The 15,224-nt window shown below is 34.4% G+C and overlaps 1 pseudogene; it reads right to left on the reverse strand.

Moving 5' to 3' along the window:
• Positions 1 to 1,780: 1,780 nt before the first annotated feature.
• Positions 1,781 to 13,088, reverse strand: LOC120180100 (annotated as a pseudogene).
• Between the last annotated feature and the right edge of the window lie 2,136 nt (positions 13,089 to 15,224).

Genomic DNA, 15,224 nt, shown 5'->3' on the forward strand with positions numbered 1-15,224 from the left:
AACTAGACTCAGAAAGGGGGATGGGAGGAAAAAGGAGAGGATTCGAACCCAATCGAAAAAATAGAGAGTTTCGAAAAGAAAAATAAAGAGATTCGAAGGAAAAAAATACAGAACCAACAAAAGAGAAAAACATAAAGGCGAGAGAAGAAGTTTACCTTGGTCGGACTAACGTCAGGAACGCCAAAGATTATCGATTTCTCGGTTATTTTCGAAAGGTAATTCCTAGATCTACGAGTCTAGGGTGATTTTTAGGTGAAACTAAGTTGGTTTTCGTGTTGGGGAAGGTGAGAGGAAGATTTTGGGGGTTTGGGTTTACTCCGGTCGTCGTGTGCCACCGCGATCGCCATCGCGAACCGTCATGACTGACGCCGGTGGCATCTATTTTTTCTTCCCCAGCAAAGAGAAGTTGAGAGAGTTTTTCATAAACTCTCTCTCTTAGTTTTGAGAAAATGGGAAAATGGGGTAGAGCTGGAAAAATACTTTGGGGTTGAGGCATTTATACTACGTAAAAAACGATACCGTTTTGACCCCCAATTCCTTCGTGTTTTCAAAAAAGGAGGAAATAGCATATTTAGCCCCCTTGTTTTGTAGTCTCACTATTTAGCTATAAATGCAATCTTTAGATATTTTAATTTGAGTTTTATTTTTCATGTTTTTATTTCAGTCACTAATTTAATTATTATGCTATGTTTAATTATTTTTAAATCTGATCATGTATTTTATTATGTTTAGATTTTAATCACTGCTTTGTATATGGTTTAATTGTTATTTAGTCATCCATATTCCATATTTCTTATTTATTTTATTTTAATATATAAATATTATTTATGGGTTATTTTCATTTATGGTGCCTGTATTATTTGATGTTTGCGATTTGGGCTCTGATTTATTTTGTAATTACTGTTTAGTCATTTTAGATTCTGTCAATACCAATTTAGACCCTTAAATTTCTATTTTTGATATTTTTATCCCTTAACCTTTTTGTTTTTGCTATTTGTATCATTTACATTTTTATTTATTTATTTATTTTATTATATATATATATATATTATTTTCTTTTAATTTTAATATTTTTTTATTTCTTTTAACATTGTTTTTTATGTATATATTTTTGTTTTTTTTACACTTTTATTTTTTTAAGACTGAACATTTTTCTTCATTTTTATTTTTATTTATTTTTTCCTTTCTTAACATTTTATTGTTATTTTCTCAATTTATTTTTTTCTCTCTTCAATTTATGTAATATTTATTTTTTTTCAATCTAACCTTTTGACCTTTTAGGCGTAATTTCAATCGATCAAAGGTAATTATTTTGAATTGAATTTTTTTAAATTTCAATTTAAATATTAATTTTCGCAACTAAGACAACCGACAAATTAATTAATACCGAAAGGACAGTACAAGGGTACTAATTCTTCATTGACTGTAACCGACTCTCAAAACCGACACATTTTAAAATATTTTTTTTAAAATGTGCGTGTGTACATATCAGAGAACCACAAATCAAACCTTCATGAAACAAGCTAAAGCTTCTTGGATTGGCTAATGACAGCACACTCTACAGTTAGAATACAAAGCTCGGAAAGATCTGCATAAATAAACCGGAAAGTAAGTCCAATCCATCCTACATAGATATCTACCAGAAGGTCTAACTATAGCTTAGTTGCCATTAAAGACTTTTATAGGGAAAACGTATATCTTGCAGTGAATAAAGGAATATATATATATATACAAACATGCAAAGATCAAAGCTAAACCGAAACTCTCTCTGGAAATGATTTCAAGAACGGCTCCATTGTCTGAATTTGCATATTCCACGGCAATTTCCGGCGAAAGAATCACGAATGGACTGGAGCATGGAACATACAACAGGAATGCTGCCCAAATCTTCATTATGTTCCTATAAAGTTAATATATATAGCTTGAGCTCTTCGTAACATGAATCTAAGTTCGGATTTGTCTGTGTGCATGTGACAGAAATCACACCACTTCAGAGAGACCCTCATCGAAACCCATAGAATGTGTCGCTTGGCATGAAAATTTTTCTATAAGCTGTTCTCAGACTCTTAATCTAGAACCTTGCACAAAAGGAAAAAGAAAGCAAAGTAAAAATCCAGAAGAAAATGATATGAAACTTTAACCAGTAGAAGACTACATTAACAAAACCGATCTTTTTTACACTAGTCTTTTCTATCCTAGAGTAATAAATAAAACTAAACTGTTAAGCAATCAGAATAAGATTTAGATTTTCTAACAACCTCTGCGACTTGGAATCTGCAACGCCAAAGACTCTCCAAATTCAAACCACGAAGCTCGGCTCTATCTCCAGAAACCATCGTGTACTTCAGGACATCTTGCAAAACCTTCATGCATGGAAATGATTATGAATAAGGGAAACAGAGTTCAGTTCTTTTGTAAATGAAAAGGAATTTTAAAAGTCTTCAGCAATATGATTGAACTGTCCTACGGCCTATGGGTGGGATTATGCTACTAGTCGACTCAATGCAACTTTTTAGTGAAGGGAATTTATGGAACTAAAAAGCATACCACAGATCCACCACCAAGGAAAGAAAACGAGCCAATATAACAAAACTGATGAACAACAGTTGTTCCTCCAGTGTGCACATAGTCCTACATTATAGCACTCGAATCAAATTTTAAGCAAACTTGTTGTCTACGAGATAGATATACACACAATGACTGTGGACACTCACTTTTTATATATATATATATATATATATATATATATATTATTATTATTATTAATTTTATTTACAGATCCAACAGCCCAATGGTTACAAACCCAGTAACCCACTACCTAAGGATCAACCCGAACCGGCCCGCTGAAGCCCGACCCGAACCGGTGGATTAGGGTTTTCGAAACCCTCATTTCCCACCTATTCCAAGCGCCGCATCCCTTGTTGGAGTAGCCTCAACCACTCGATCAAACCAACGGCAACCTCCATCCTCGGTTTTCTCGGCATACCAACGACGTGTACTCGTGGGACACTAACAAACAACAAATGAGGAGCTTTAGGCCTATTAGGACTCTAAATCGAGCCTAAAAACAAGGTTATGAAGTACTATAAATAAATGAAAAAACACACACAAGGAGGGAGAAAATCCTTTGAGAACAAAAAGAAAAACCAGAGAACATTCGGGAAAACTTCGAACAAAAGAAAAAGGAGAAATGAGGAGAAGAAATTTACCTATTTCTCTGGATTTGCTTCGATTCAAACCCTATCTCAAGAAGCCGACCCCAAATCCGTTCTAAGGCCGAGGAGACACGTCAAACGGTGGTCATTTCATCCCCATACGCTGTCGGCGGACGGTGGTTACAGCCGGTCAATGGGTGCCGACACGGTGGCTTTCCACCGGATTCTGAAAATGTGAGAACTCCGGTGGAAGCCTCTTCAAACTCTCTCATTGACTCTCTCTCTTTCAAAAGCATAAATGGAGAAGAATGAAGAAAATGGCTTGATTTTAGCCATGTTTGGGACTTATATAACACGCATGAAACGACGTCGTTTTGCCAAGGACCTTCAGCGTGTTTTCCTGGTATGGGTAAATAGCAATTTAAGCCCCTGTTTCTTTGCAATGTTTTATTTCAAACATTTAATGAATTTTAATTTATTTGATTTCAAGCACTTAGGTTTCAATTTTTATATTTTAGTCATGTTTTATTTCATATTATGTATTTTTTGTTAATATTCGAATTTGACCCTCATATTTGTGCATATGTTATTTTGGTCACTAATTAAATATATTGTATTTTTGTTTTTGTTTTTCTTTAATTTTATTTATTTCCATTATTAAATATCATGTTATGTATATATATATATATATATATATATATGTATATATTATTTTATTTTATTTTACTTTTTTGTTTTAATTTTGTGGTGGGTTTGATTTAATTATTTTAATAGGTAGTGGTTTGATTATTTTAATAGCTGTAGTGGTTAAGGTTGAATTTGGGTAAATTAATATTTTTTAGTGAATCTCGTGTCCTTTTTTTTCATTTTTTATTCCTTTTTTAAATTGTTTTAAATATTATTATTATTATTTTCATCTTTCTTTTTATTTAGATAATCATTTTTTAGTTTTTTTTATTATTTCATGTTTTTTAATTTAAGTACTTTTTTATTCATTTTCTAGTTTTTTGTATTTTTGTATTTCTTTTACTTTTGCCTTTTTATTTTTTTATTTTGTTTTCTTTATCATTTTTTTTATTATTATATTAATATTTTTTTATTCTTTTTTCATATTTTTTTAACAATCTAACATTTTTTACTTTTTAGGAATACTTTCAATGGATCAAAGGTAATTTATTTGAATTGAATTTTTTATATTTAAATTTAAATTTTTATTTTCGTGATTAAGACAACCGACAAATTAATTGGTACCGAAAGGGCAGTACAAGGGTGTTAATCCTTCCTTGACTGTAACCGACTCCCGAACCTGACACATTTATGGTAAAACGCATATCAAGTAAGATGGTGTCCGATCCACCTAAACGTTTTTTTTAAATGATCGGTAGCGACTCTAACCACATTTTTCAAGTCGAAGTTCGAACTGAAAGACGACTCGACTGCTGGGGACAGGTAAGTGAGTCAGGCCATAATTAATTTCGGTTGTCTTTTTGAGCGAAAATTATAAGTTTAAATTTTAATTTATTTATTCGATTCTAATTATTTATTTTTGATTATTTTTCAAATAAATAGTTGTGTTGATGTTTTCTTTCAATGATTTCAGATTTTTGAAAAATTTTCATCTATGGCTCTATACCCGAGCTCCAAACCCTTTTAAGTGGGGTGAAAGCGACGCCTTCGTGGGAATTTATTCTCTATATGGGCCTAGTAAGTAACCTTCGGGATTTATATACCTTATGTCTTCGTGTAAATTTATTCTCCGTATGGGCATAAGGGAATGTATCCTCTCGAGTTTAACTTAGTCCACATAATCTTGTAATGGGCTTAAGACTTAGGGTTTGGCAAGCCCAAGGGGGCACCGACAAGGAGAACTTGGTTACGTTCTTCAGAACCTAAATCGGGAGACTACAGGGAATTAGAGCCCACCCAAAACCTCATTTCAAACCCTAGGCTACTTTGATATTATTTCCTGCTTTATTTTATGTTCAAAGCATGTGAACTAGAAATTTATGCGGTTAGGACTTGTTCAAAATCAACACGGGATAGAGATCATGTCTGGGTAGGAATAATAAGCATCGGGTAGATATCATGTGGGGTAGTACTTTTATTTTCATTATTGTTTTGATTATTATCCTTACCTCACTAACTCTTTTCATTTTTGTTCTCTTTCATTTTTTTATCATTTACATAATTCAAAAGAGGTATTGGTCCACCAAAAACGTGTTCGTTAAACGTAAATAATTTGTATTAATGGACAAAGGGGTTATAATACAAGAGGTGAAAAACACGGAGGTTCGACTATAGTCAGGAGACAATCTGCAAGACAATTCAACCAAGAAGGCGTGGTACCCACAATCGAAAAATATGTCACTCTACTGCATTGTAAAGGACTCAGAACAGACCGGGATTTACACCGAGCACATCAAAAGTTGACCATTTGAGTTGGCAAAATTTGCAGGGGAAGATGAGAAAATGGCTACTGACCTGGAGAGTCCCTTTAAAGACAACAAGAGCATGATGACAAAACGAAAGCCGAAATTGGAGGCCGTTGTTGACGAATTCAAGAAGCAAGCAAGTGAACTTCAGATAGTTCCTATCGATGGAGGGCTCTAACGGCGTTTCCGTTAGGGAACAGTCTCAACAGAAAGTGAAAGCTAGAAATACATTCAAGACTTCTTGGAATAAGTATAGAAAAGGGCACAACACTTGCACGGTTTAGCTAGAGAAGCCAGAGCTGTTCGACAGGGTATTCAACTGGTGACAGTAGAAGACAGAGGATGAATCCACCTGTCAGAAGCTGTTCGGGGTCTAGAAGGTTATAACTTTAAAATGTTTTTTTGTCTCTTAAGAAATAACACTTTTATTCCCCAATAAAGATTATTTATAATAACAGACTCGTTTTTGGATCAATGCCTCAAACATTTCATGCATCATGCATTCTTGCATATTTCGCATTATTATTATTTTTTCCTTCTTTTCTTTTTTCATTACATTAACTAACAAGAGATGTCTCATAAAAAAGGATGAAAGCAATGACACCTCCGAAACAGAAATTTGTGCGTCTAAGGGTACATCAAAAGGAGCCATGGCAAGTCAAATGATCGAGAAATGGGAAGCAAATGCAGATGAAGGCCCTAATCCAATTAGACACTCAACATTCTAGAAATAATGGGGCATCCTAATGACGTTTTATTCCATTTTGCAGTATCTTGTTTGAACTTGTCTTTTAAACTTTCTCATATTTCATTTTACAAGGATATTTCAATGAATTTATGCTGAGCATTGCATCAAATCTATAACTTGAAATTCTTTGAATATCAACTGAATTGAGAAACTTTGTAAATGATCGGAGTTACATACCTTTGACAAAGTGACATTATTCAAAAGTGGTAAAACAAGGACTTTGACCTTACCCCATAAGAGACGCTCAAACACCATACCCTTCTCTTGCAAAGAACCGATATAACCTTCTTCTCTCATAGGGGAATGAACAAGAGGCTTGGTATATATAGGAGCGGACAACATGGGGCATCTCTTGTGTATGATATTATTGTACCTTTATTGAAGACATTCAATGGTGATTATGATCTTCACATATGGAATAGTCGAGTAGGTGAATCTAGTTTAAGTTAGTTGCTTGGAAATTAAACTCTAAATATGAGATTTCTTGACTTTCAACAACACCTAGACTATAACAAGTTCTTCTTAACAAACTTAAGAAGTTGAATCCGTATACCCAGATTATAATTATATATATATACAATAAAACTTGAGATGTCCCTCTAGAGCAAATGGTTAAAGGACCGACTTTATGGATAAGATTCAGCTAGCCCGATAGAGGCGATTATAATATACAATAAAGCTTGAGTTGTCCCTCTAGAGCAATTGGTTAAACGCCCCGGCTTCATGGATAATATTCAGCTAGCCTGATAAAGGTGATTATAATATTAAGCTGTCCCTCTATAACAATTGGTTAAACATCCCGGCTTTATAGATCCAGCTAGCCAGACAATGGTAAATTAAATAAGGAGTTTCGGTAAAAGATGGACTAAGGGAGTTAAGGAACACCTATTATAGTCAATTTCACACGAGCACTCAAGAATTGCATTTTTAGACCGATATTTCTGCAATGCCTTTGTTAGAGGAGTTTACAAAGCTTAAACAAATGGAAGATTTCAGAGGACCGAAATGGACGATCTAGTAATTGATTATGCTAGTTGCATCATTTTGTCTACATCCAATTAAAATGCCAAGACAAGAAAAAAAGGCATGTTGCAATGTCTGAGAAAAATAACATTTTTTGCTGAAACCTTAGAAAATAGAAGGCCAACTCATCCATTTGGAGTTATAACTCTGAAAGCATGAAAGAGCTATTGATTCTTTTGATATTCTTTGAACTCATGTTTATGATCTGATTCAATTGCAAACCTGAATTAAGAAGCAATGTTTTACAAAGTTTTTATATTCTCATATCCTTTTCCCTACTAAAATAAGAGAAATGAGAAAAACATTTTTAAACAGGAAAATTTCAAATGTGAATAGTCCGCAAAACTCGAGAAGAAATTGGGGCATGGTCGATTCAAGGGACAACACCATCAGACAAAAATGAGACCCCATCCAAGACTAATTCATATTGCATGCATCTTAGATATACTTAAGAGCATCACATTTATCATTTTGTTTAGCATACATAATTTTTTGCAGCTTTTAGAGTCAAGTTTCAACTCTAAGAAGAAAGATACTTGATTCAAAAGAACTTTCAGAAATTGATGGTGGTTGCTTAACTCAGCAGCGATGAGCTACACCCCAACCAATTTGACATGTTGAAAGACCTTCGAGTTCGATTACATTCAGCTCAAAGGCATATCAAATTTACAGCATAACACAAAGCTAGAAAGGTTATCTATCAACAAAGACCTTCGAGTTCAATTACATTCAGCTTAAAGGCATATCAAATTTACAGCATAGCTCAAGGCGAGAAGAGCTATATGTCGACAAAGACCTTCGAGTTCAATTACACTCAGCTTAAAGACACATCAAATTTACAACATAGCTCAAGGTGAAAAGGGCTATTTGTAAACAAAAGACCTTCGAGTTCGATTACACTCAGTTCAAAGGCATATCAAATTTATAGCATAAATCAAAGCGAGAAGGGTTATCTGTCAACCAAGACCTTCGAGTTCGATTACACTCAGTTCAAAGGCATATCAAATTACAGCATAGCTCAAGGTGAGAATGGCTATCTATCAACCAAGACCTTTGTATTCGATTACAATCAGCTCAAAGGCATTTACAGCATAACTCAAGGCGAGAAGAGTTATCTGTTAACAAAAGACCTTCGAGTTCGATTACATTCAGCTCAAAGGCACATCAAATTTACAGCATAGCTCAAGGCGAGAAGGGCTATCTGTCAACAAAAGACCTTCGAGTTTGATTACACTCAGCTCAAAGGCATATCAAATTTACAACATAACTCAAGGTGAGAAGGGTTATCTGTCAACCAAGACATTCGAGTTCGATTACACTCAGCTCAAAGGCGTTTACAGCATAACTCAAGGAGAAAAGGGTTATCTGTCAGCAAAAGGCATTCGAGTTCGATTAAATTCAACTCAAAGGTACATCAAAATTACAACATTGCTCAAGGCGAGAATAGTTATTTGTCAACCAAGACCTTCAAGTTTGATTACACTCAGCTCAAAGGCATATCCAATTTACAGCATAGCTCAAGGCGAGAAGGGCTATCTGTCAACAAAAGACCTTCGAGTTCGATTACACTCAGCTCAAAGGCACATCCAATTTACATCACAACTCAAGGCGAGAAGGGTTATCTGTCAACCAAGACCTTTGAGTTCAATTACACTCAGCTCAAAGGCACATCCAACTTACAACATAGCTCAAGGCGAGAAGGGCTATATGTTAACAAAAGACCTTCGAGTTCGATCACACTAAGCTCAAATGCATATCCAATTTACAGCATAACTCAAGGCGAGAAGGCTTATCTGTCAACAAAAGACCTTTGAGTTCGATTCCATTCAGCTCAAGGGCATGTCAAATTTACAGCTTAGCTTAATTCGAGAAAAGCTATTTGTCAACAAAAAACTGTCGAGTTCGATTCCATTCAGCTCGATGACACATTAACCACATGATAGCATCAAGAAACTACTTTCTGGTTGAAGATGAGGTTTTCAAGTCAAGAAGAAGATCTGGCGCAATCTCTCAGCTTAGTACAACATAGCTCAAAGCGAGAAGGGTTATCGGTCAATGAAAACTTTCGGGTTCCATTCTATTAAGCTCGATGACGTTTCGACTATTTTTTAGCTAAAGTTTAAACCGATGTCTTTAAGTCGACAAGAAGACTTGGATTAGCTGTGCTTTAGTGACAATAAACCATTTTCCAGAATCATAGCTTAAGTCAAGAAAAACTATATGTGAACAAAGATTTTTAGCACGATTTCATTCAATTTGAGGGCCTATCAACCACATGGTGGAGTCAGAGAACTATTTTCCAGTCGAATTTTCAAACCAAGGTCTTTAAATCGAGAAGAAGACCGGAATTGACTACAATTTGGCAACGAGAAGCCGTATTACGATTCAAATTTCAAAGTACGGACTCAACTTCGCGACGGAGGAGTCATCCGCAACTCAATTCGACCAGGAGTTATTCTTAATTGAATTATCAAAGTCAATTTTCAACTCCACCGAACGAAAGTTTATGTCATTTTATCTTTGTCCTATTTTAATTCCCACGAAAAAGGACAAAGAGGGACAGTTGTGGACACTCACTTTCGTCCGGGAAAATATATATATATATATATATATAATTACTTAGTATTATTAATTTTATTTACAGATCCAACATCCCAGTGGTAACAAACCCAATAACCCACTACCCAAGGAGCAACCTGAACCGGCCCGCTAAAGCTTGACCCCAACCGGTGGATTAAGGTTTTTGAAACCCTCGTTTCCAACCTATTCCAAGCGCTGCATCCCTTGTTGCAGTAGCCTCAACCACTCGATCAAACCAACGACAACCTCCATCCCCAGTTTTCTCGGTACACCACCGACGTGTACTTATGGGACATTAACAACCAACAAACGAGGAGCTTTAAGCCTATTAGGACTCTAAATCGAGCCTAAAAACAAGGTTATGAAGCACTATAAATAAATGAAGAAACACACGAAATGAGGGAGAAAATCCTTTGAGAACAAAAAGAAAAACCAGAGAACATTCGGGAAAAAATCGAACAAAAGAAAAAAGGAGAAAGGAAGAGAAGAAATTTACCTATTTCTCTAGATTTGTTTCGATTCAAACCCTATCTCAAGAAACTAACCCCAGATCCGTACTAAGGATGCGTCGAACGGTAGTCATTTCGTCCCCATACACCGCCGACGAACGACGGTCACCGCCAGTCAGCGACGACCGACACGGTGGCTTTCCACCAGATTCTAGAAACGTGAGAACTCCGTTGGAAGCCTCTTCAAACTCTCTCATTGACTCTTTCTCTTTCAAACACATAAATGGAGAAGAATGAAGAAAATGGCTTGATTTTAGCTATGTTTGGGACTTATATAACACGCATGAAACGACGTCGTTTTTCTAAGAACGTTCAGCGTGTTTTCCTGGTAGGGGTTAATGGCAATTTAATCCCCTGTTTCTTTGCAATGTTTTATTTAAGACATTTAATGAATTTTAATTTATTTGATTTCGAGCACTTAGGTTTTAATTTTTATATTTTAGTCCTATTTTTTTACATATTATGTATTTTTTGTTAATATTCGAATTTGACTCTCATATTTGTGCATATGTTATTTTGGTCACTAATTAAATATATTGTTTTTTTATTTTTTATTTTTTATTTTATTTTTTTTTTTTTATTTTATGTTTATGTTTTTGTTTTTCTTTAATTTTATTTAGTTCCATTATTAAATACCATGATATATATATATATATTTTTTATTTTTTTCTTTTAATTTTGTGGTGGGTTTGATTTAATTATTTTAATAGGTAGTAGTTTGATTATTTTAATATGTGTAGTGGTTTGATTATTTTAATAGGTGTAGTGGTTTAGGTTGAATTTGGGTTAATTATTATTTTTTTAGTGAATTTCATGTCCTTTTTTGTTCCTTTTATTTCTTTTATTTATTCATTTATTTCTTTTTAAATTGTTTTAAATATTATTATTATTTTTTAGTCTTTCTTTTTATTTAGATAATAAGTTTTTAGGTTTTTTTATTATTTCATGTTTTTTAATTTAACTATTTTTTCTTTTATTCATTTTCTAGTTTTTTTTTGTATTTCTTTTACTTTTACCTTCTTACTTTTTTTATTTATTTTATTGTTATTATTATATTAATATTTTTTTATTCTTTTTTCATATTTTTTTACAATCTAATATTTGTGACTTTTTAGGGATACTTTCAATTGATCAAAGGTAATTTTTTCGAATTAAATTTTTAAATTTTAATTTTCGCGATTAAGACAATCGACAAATTAATTGGTACCGAAAAGGCAGTACAATGTGTTAGTCCTTCCTTAACTATAACCGACTCTCAAACGCAACACATTTCTAGTAAAACGCAAATCAGGTAAGATGGTGTCCGATCCACCTAAACGTTTTTTAAAAATGATTGGTGGCGACCCTAACCATATTTTTCAAGTCTAAACCTAATTCCGGACCCAACTGAAAGATGGTCGCAACAGACTTCAACAGACATTAAGAAGCCTTACCTCCACGATGACATGGCCTGCCAGGAGTGTGGCATTAGCAAATATGTTATTGTTATCAATTTTGCAGTCATGTGCAACATGACAAGATCCCATGACGAGATTGTTGTCGCCGATAACCTGATACGGTTGCTAGTTAGATAAGGGAATAAAACGTCCATATAATATACACATTTCCGACTAAATATATAAGAAAACAAATGTGGTTATTATATATTAGTATTTACCGTTCTATCACATGCTTTTGAAGATCGGTGGATTGAAGTAAATTCTCTGATGTCATTGTTGTCCCCAATAACAAGGAAACATTCATCCCCTAACTAATAGCACAGAAATGCAATGCAAAGTGGTTATATCTTTCGAAAATATTTAACATTCGTACCATACACGTAGGATGCTTCTCACTGATGAAAAGCCGAATAAGACAAGTTACTTTGTATTTCATGTCTTGGCATTTGATACCAACCACAGTATGATTCCCGACGACATTATTGCATCCAATTACGATACGCCCGGGAATATCATAACCGACTTGATAAAGTTTAGTACTTACATAAATTACGACATAAAACATGCATACTTCTAACAGAACCTCACAAATTAGTGAAAGGAAGACAACCAAATTAAACTCAAAATGCAGTTTTTCCCTAATTCTGTATTTCCGAAAACATGGCTCGAAGGATACAATCGACAACCATTCCCTAGCTTTGCAGAATAACCAATTGTACAAAAAGGACCTACTGAAACACCCTGTGCCATCACAATTTTGAATTTTTTTCTCATGAATACAAATCATTATACAACAGAGTACAGCCAACCAAGAACTTAGCTTTAACAGTTAAAACAAATCATAGAGATTTCAGGTACCCAAACACAAATGCCTCTTAAGAGAATTAGTAGAAAACAAAGCACCTGGCCAATCACAGCATTGGGATGAACAATAGCAGTTGGGTGTACAAAGCTCGTCGCATCCTCTTTCTCCTCGAAAACATCTGTTTCGACATCAGAGAGAGAATTAATCAGCTGTTCAATCTTCTTAGTGTGTGTGTGTGTGTATATATATATATATATATGAAAGAGGTATAGAGAAAAAAGGGTTTACAGTTGAGAGTTGAAGAGAAGCGTCGCAAAGATAATGAGGTGAAAAAAGGGCTTAATGGCTTTCGTAACTTGAGCAGCGAATTCATAGATTGCCGCTCTCAGTGTTTGCCAATGGCCGATCGCCCTCTATTTGTTGTCTTCTTTATTTTTCGTTTTTCTTCTTTACTTGAACTTTAACAGAGAGATGAGAAGAGAGAAGCTTCAAGCTTCAGCCGCCACGACCGCCACGCTTCCAACCGTGTAAAAGATGTTTGACCTGTCTCGTCTTCTTCATCCCAGATTTTTCTTCTATCCCTTTGTACCGTGCCACTACTCGTTCTTAATCTCGACCGTTCATTTATCCGACCAGATGCTCGATGTACGGATGGAGATACACAGATTATTTTAAGCAAAAACAGTAGGGTGAACTACATTGGTTGTCACGTATCTATTTTCATATGTTTTTCTAAACCATATTTAATATTAGGGTAAAGTATAGTAATGGTCACTGAACTTTTCTAAAGTTTTCATTTAGGTCTCCCAACTTTTAAAACTTTCAATACAATCCCCAAACATTTAATCCGTTACAATATGGTCCCCGATCGTTACACTATTGTTAGTACGTTTGTAATATGGCTACTAAACTTTTCAGGCACTTGTATTTAGGTCCTCCAACTTTTAAAACTTGCAACACAATCCTCAATTTCATTCTAAACCCCAAATTCCTTTTCGATCTTGAATTTTCTTTTTTGCTTCTCTTTTCTCTCATCACATTTATAGCGTAACTTTTCAGTCGGGGATGCATGGGAAATTCTAATATAACTTTGAATTATGTAAAGGTGTTGACTTGAATAATGGTCCAATGAGAGAAGACCCAACCAAAGGACTATCGGTACCATCAACGATTCAAGGTGTAATGTTAGATACATGTCATCTCAGGTGAAGCATAGATGTTTGATGAAATGCCTGTGAGAAAAAAATGGGGTTAGAAATGTAGAGTTGACAAATACTACTATGATGAACTAAGTATCAGTGTTGAAAGTCACCAACAAAACTGGTTTTTTTTTATAAATGGCATATAATAATTTCTTCGTTTAATCCTTGTGGTTAAAGATTTTCCAACAGATGATTAAATATAATGAAATCCCAAACAACGCATTCACCTCTCAGTCTCTTTCGCTTACATGCACTCTTATTTGGTTTTTGTTCTTCAATTTTCTGCCATGTAAAATTGTAAACCCAAGTAGTGCTCTATCTTTCAGTTTTTTATTTACAAAAAAATGGAGGAAGAATTGCTGGAATGCAACACTGTTGCGTTTATTTCTTAGCCTCTCCCCTCACTCTGCATTTCTAACCCCATTTTTTTCTCACAAGCATTTCATCGAACATCTATGATTCACCTGAGATGACCTATATCTAACATTACACCTTGAATTGTTGATGGTCCCGATAGTCCCTTGGTCGGGTCTTCTCTCAATGGACCCTTATTCAAGTCAACACCTCCACATAATTCGAAGTTATATTAGAATTCTCATTCCCCGACTAAAAAGTTACGTTGGAAATGAGAAGAGAGAAACGAAGAAGGAAATTCGAGATCGAAAAGGAATTTGGGGTTTAAAATGAAATTGAGGATCGTGTTGCAAGTTTTAAATGTTGGGGGACCTAAATGCAAGTGTCTGAAAAGTTCAGTGATCATATTGCAAATGTACGAACGGCAGTGTAACGATCGGGGACCATATTGCAAACAGACTAAATATTGGGAGACTGTATTAAAAGTTTTAAAAGTTGGAGGACCTAAATGAAAGCTTTAAAAAATTTAGTGACCATTACTATACTTTACTTTTAATATTATGTTTTTGTTGTACGTGATTAAAAAATAATTGTTCTTAAAAGTTTGAAGTTAAAATAATCAATAAAATATAAGAAAAAAGAAAATAATTAAAAAGGAAAATAATTAAAAATTAAGATACCCTCAACCCTCAAAACCTTTCATTTTCTCAAATTCAAGCTCCACTACCGTTTCTCTTTGGCTTCCTCCCACCATTTTTCTCTGCTTCGTTCTCTTCTTGCTTTCATAGCCGTCGACCTTTTCCCTTGCCCTCCAGGTATATTCTCTCGCCCTTAAATGGAATTCGTTTCGTTATTGATGTGTTCTGCAAATCCTTTTACTTTTGAAACCATGAAGAAATTGATCGATGGGAGGCATGGGTTTTTTTTATTTACAATGTTTTGATTAATGGGTATTTGAAAATGGGGGATTGAAAAAG

Source organism: Hibiscus syriacus, unplaced genomic scaffold (assembly GCF_006381635.1).
Source record: "Hibiscus syriacus cultivar Baekdansim isolate YM2019G1 unplaced genomic scaffold, ASM638163v2 tig00112490_pilon, whole genome shotgun sequence".
Taxonomy (NCBI): domain Eukaryota; kingdom Viridiplantae; phylum Streptophyta; class Magnoliopsida; order Malvales; family Malvaceae; genus Hibiscus; species Hibiscus syriacus.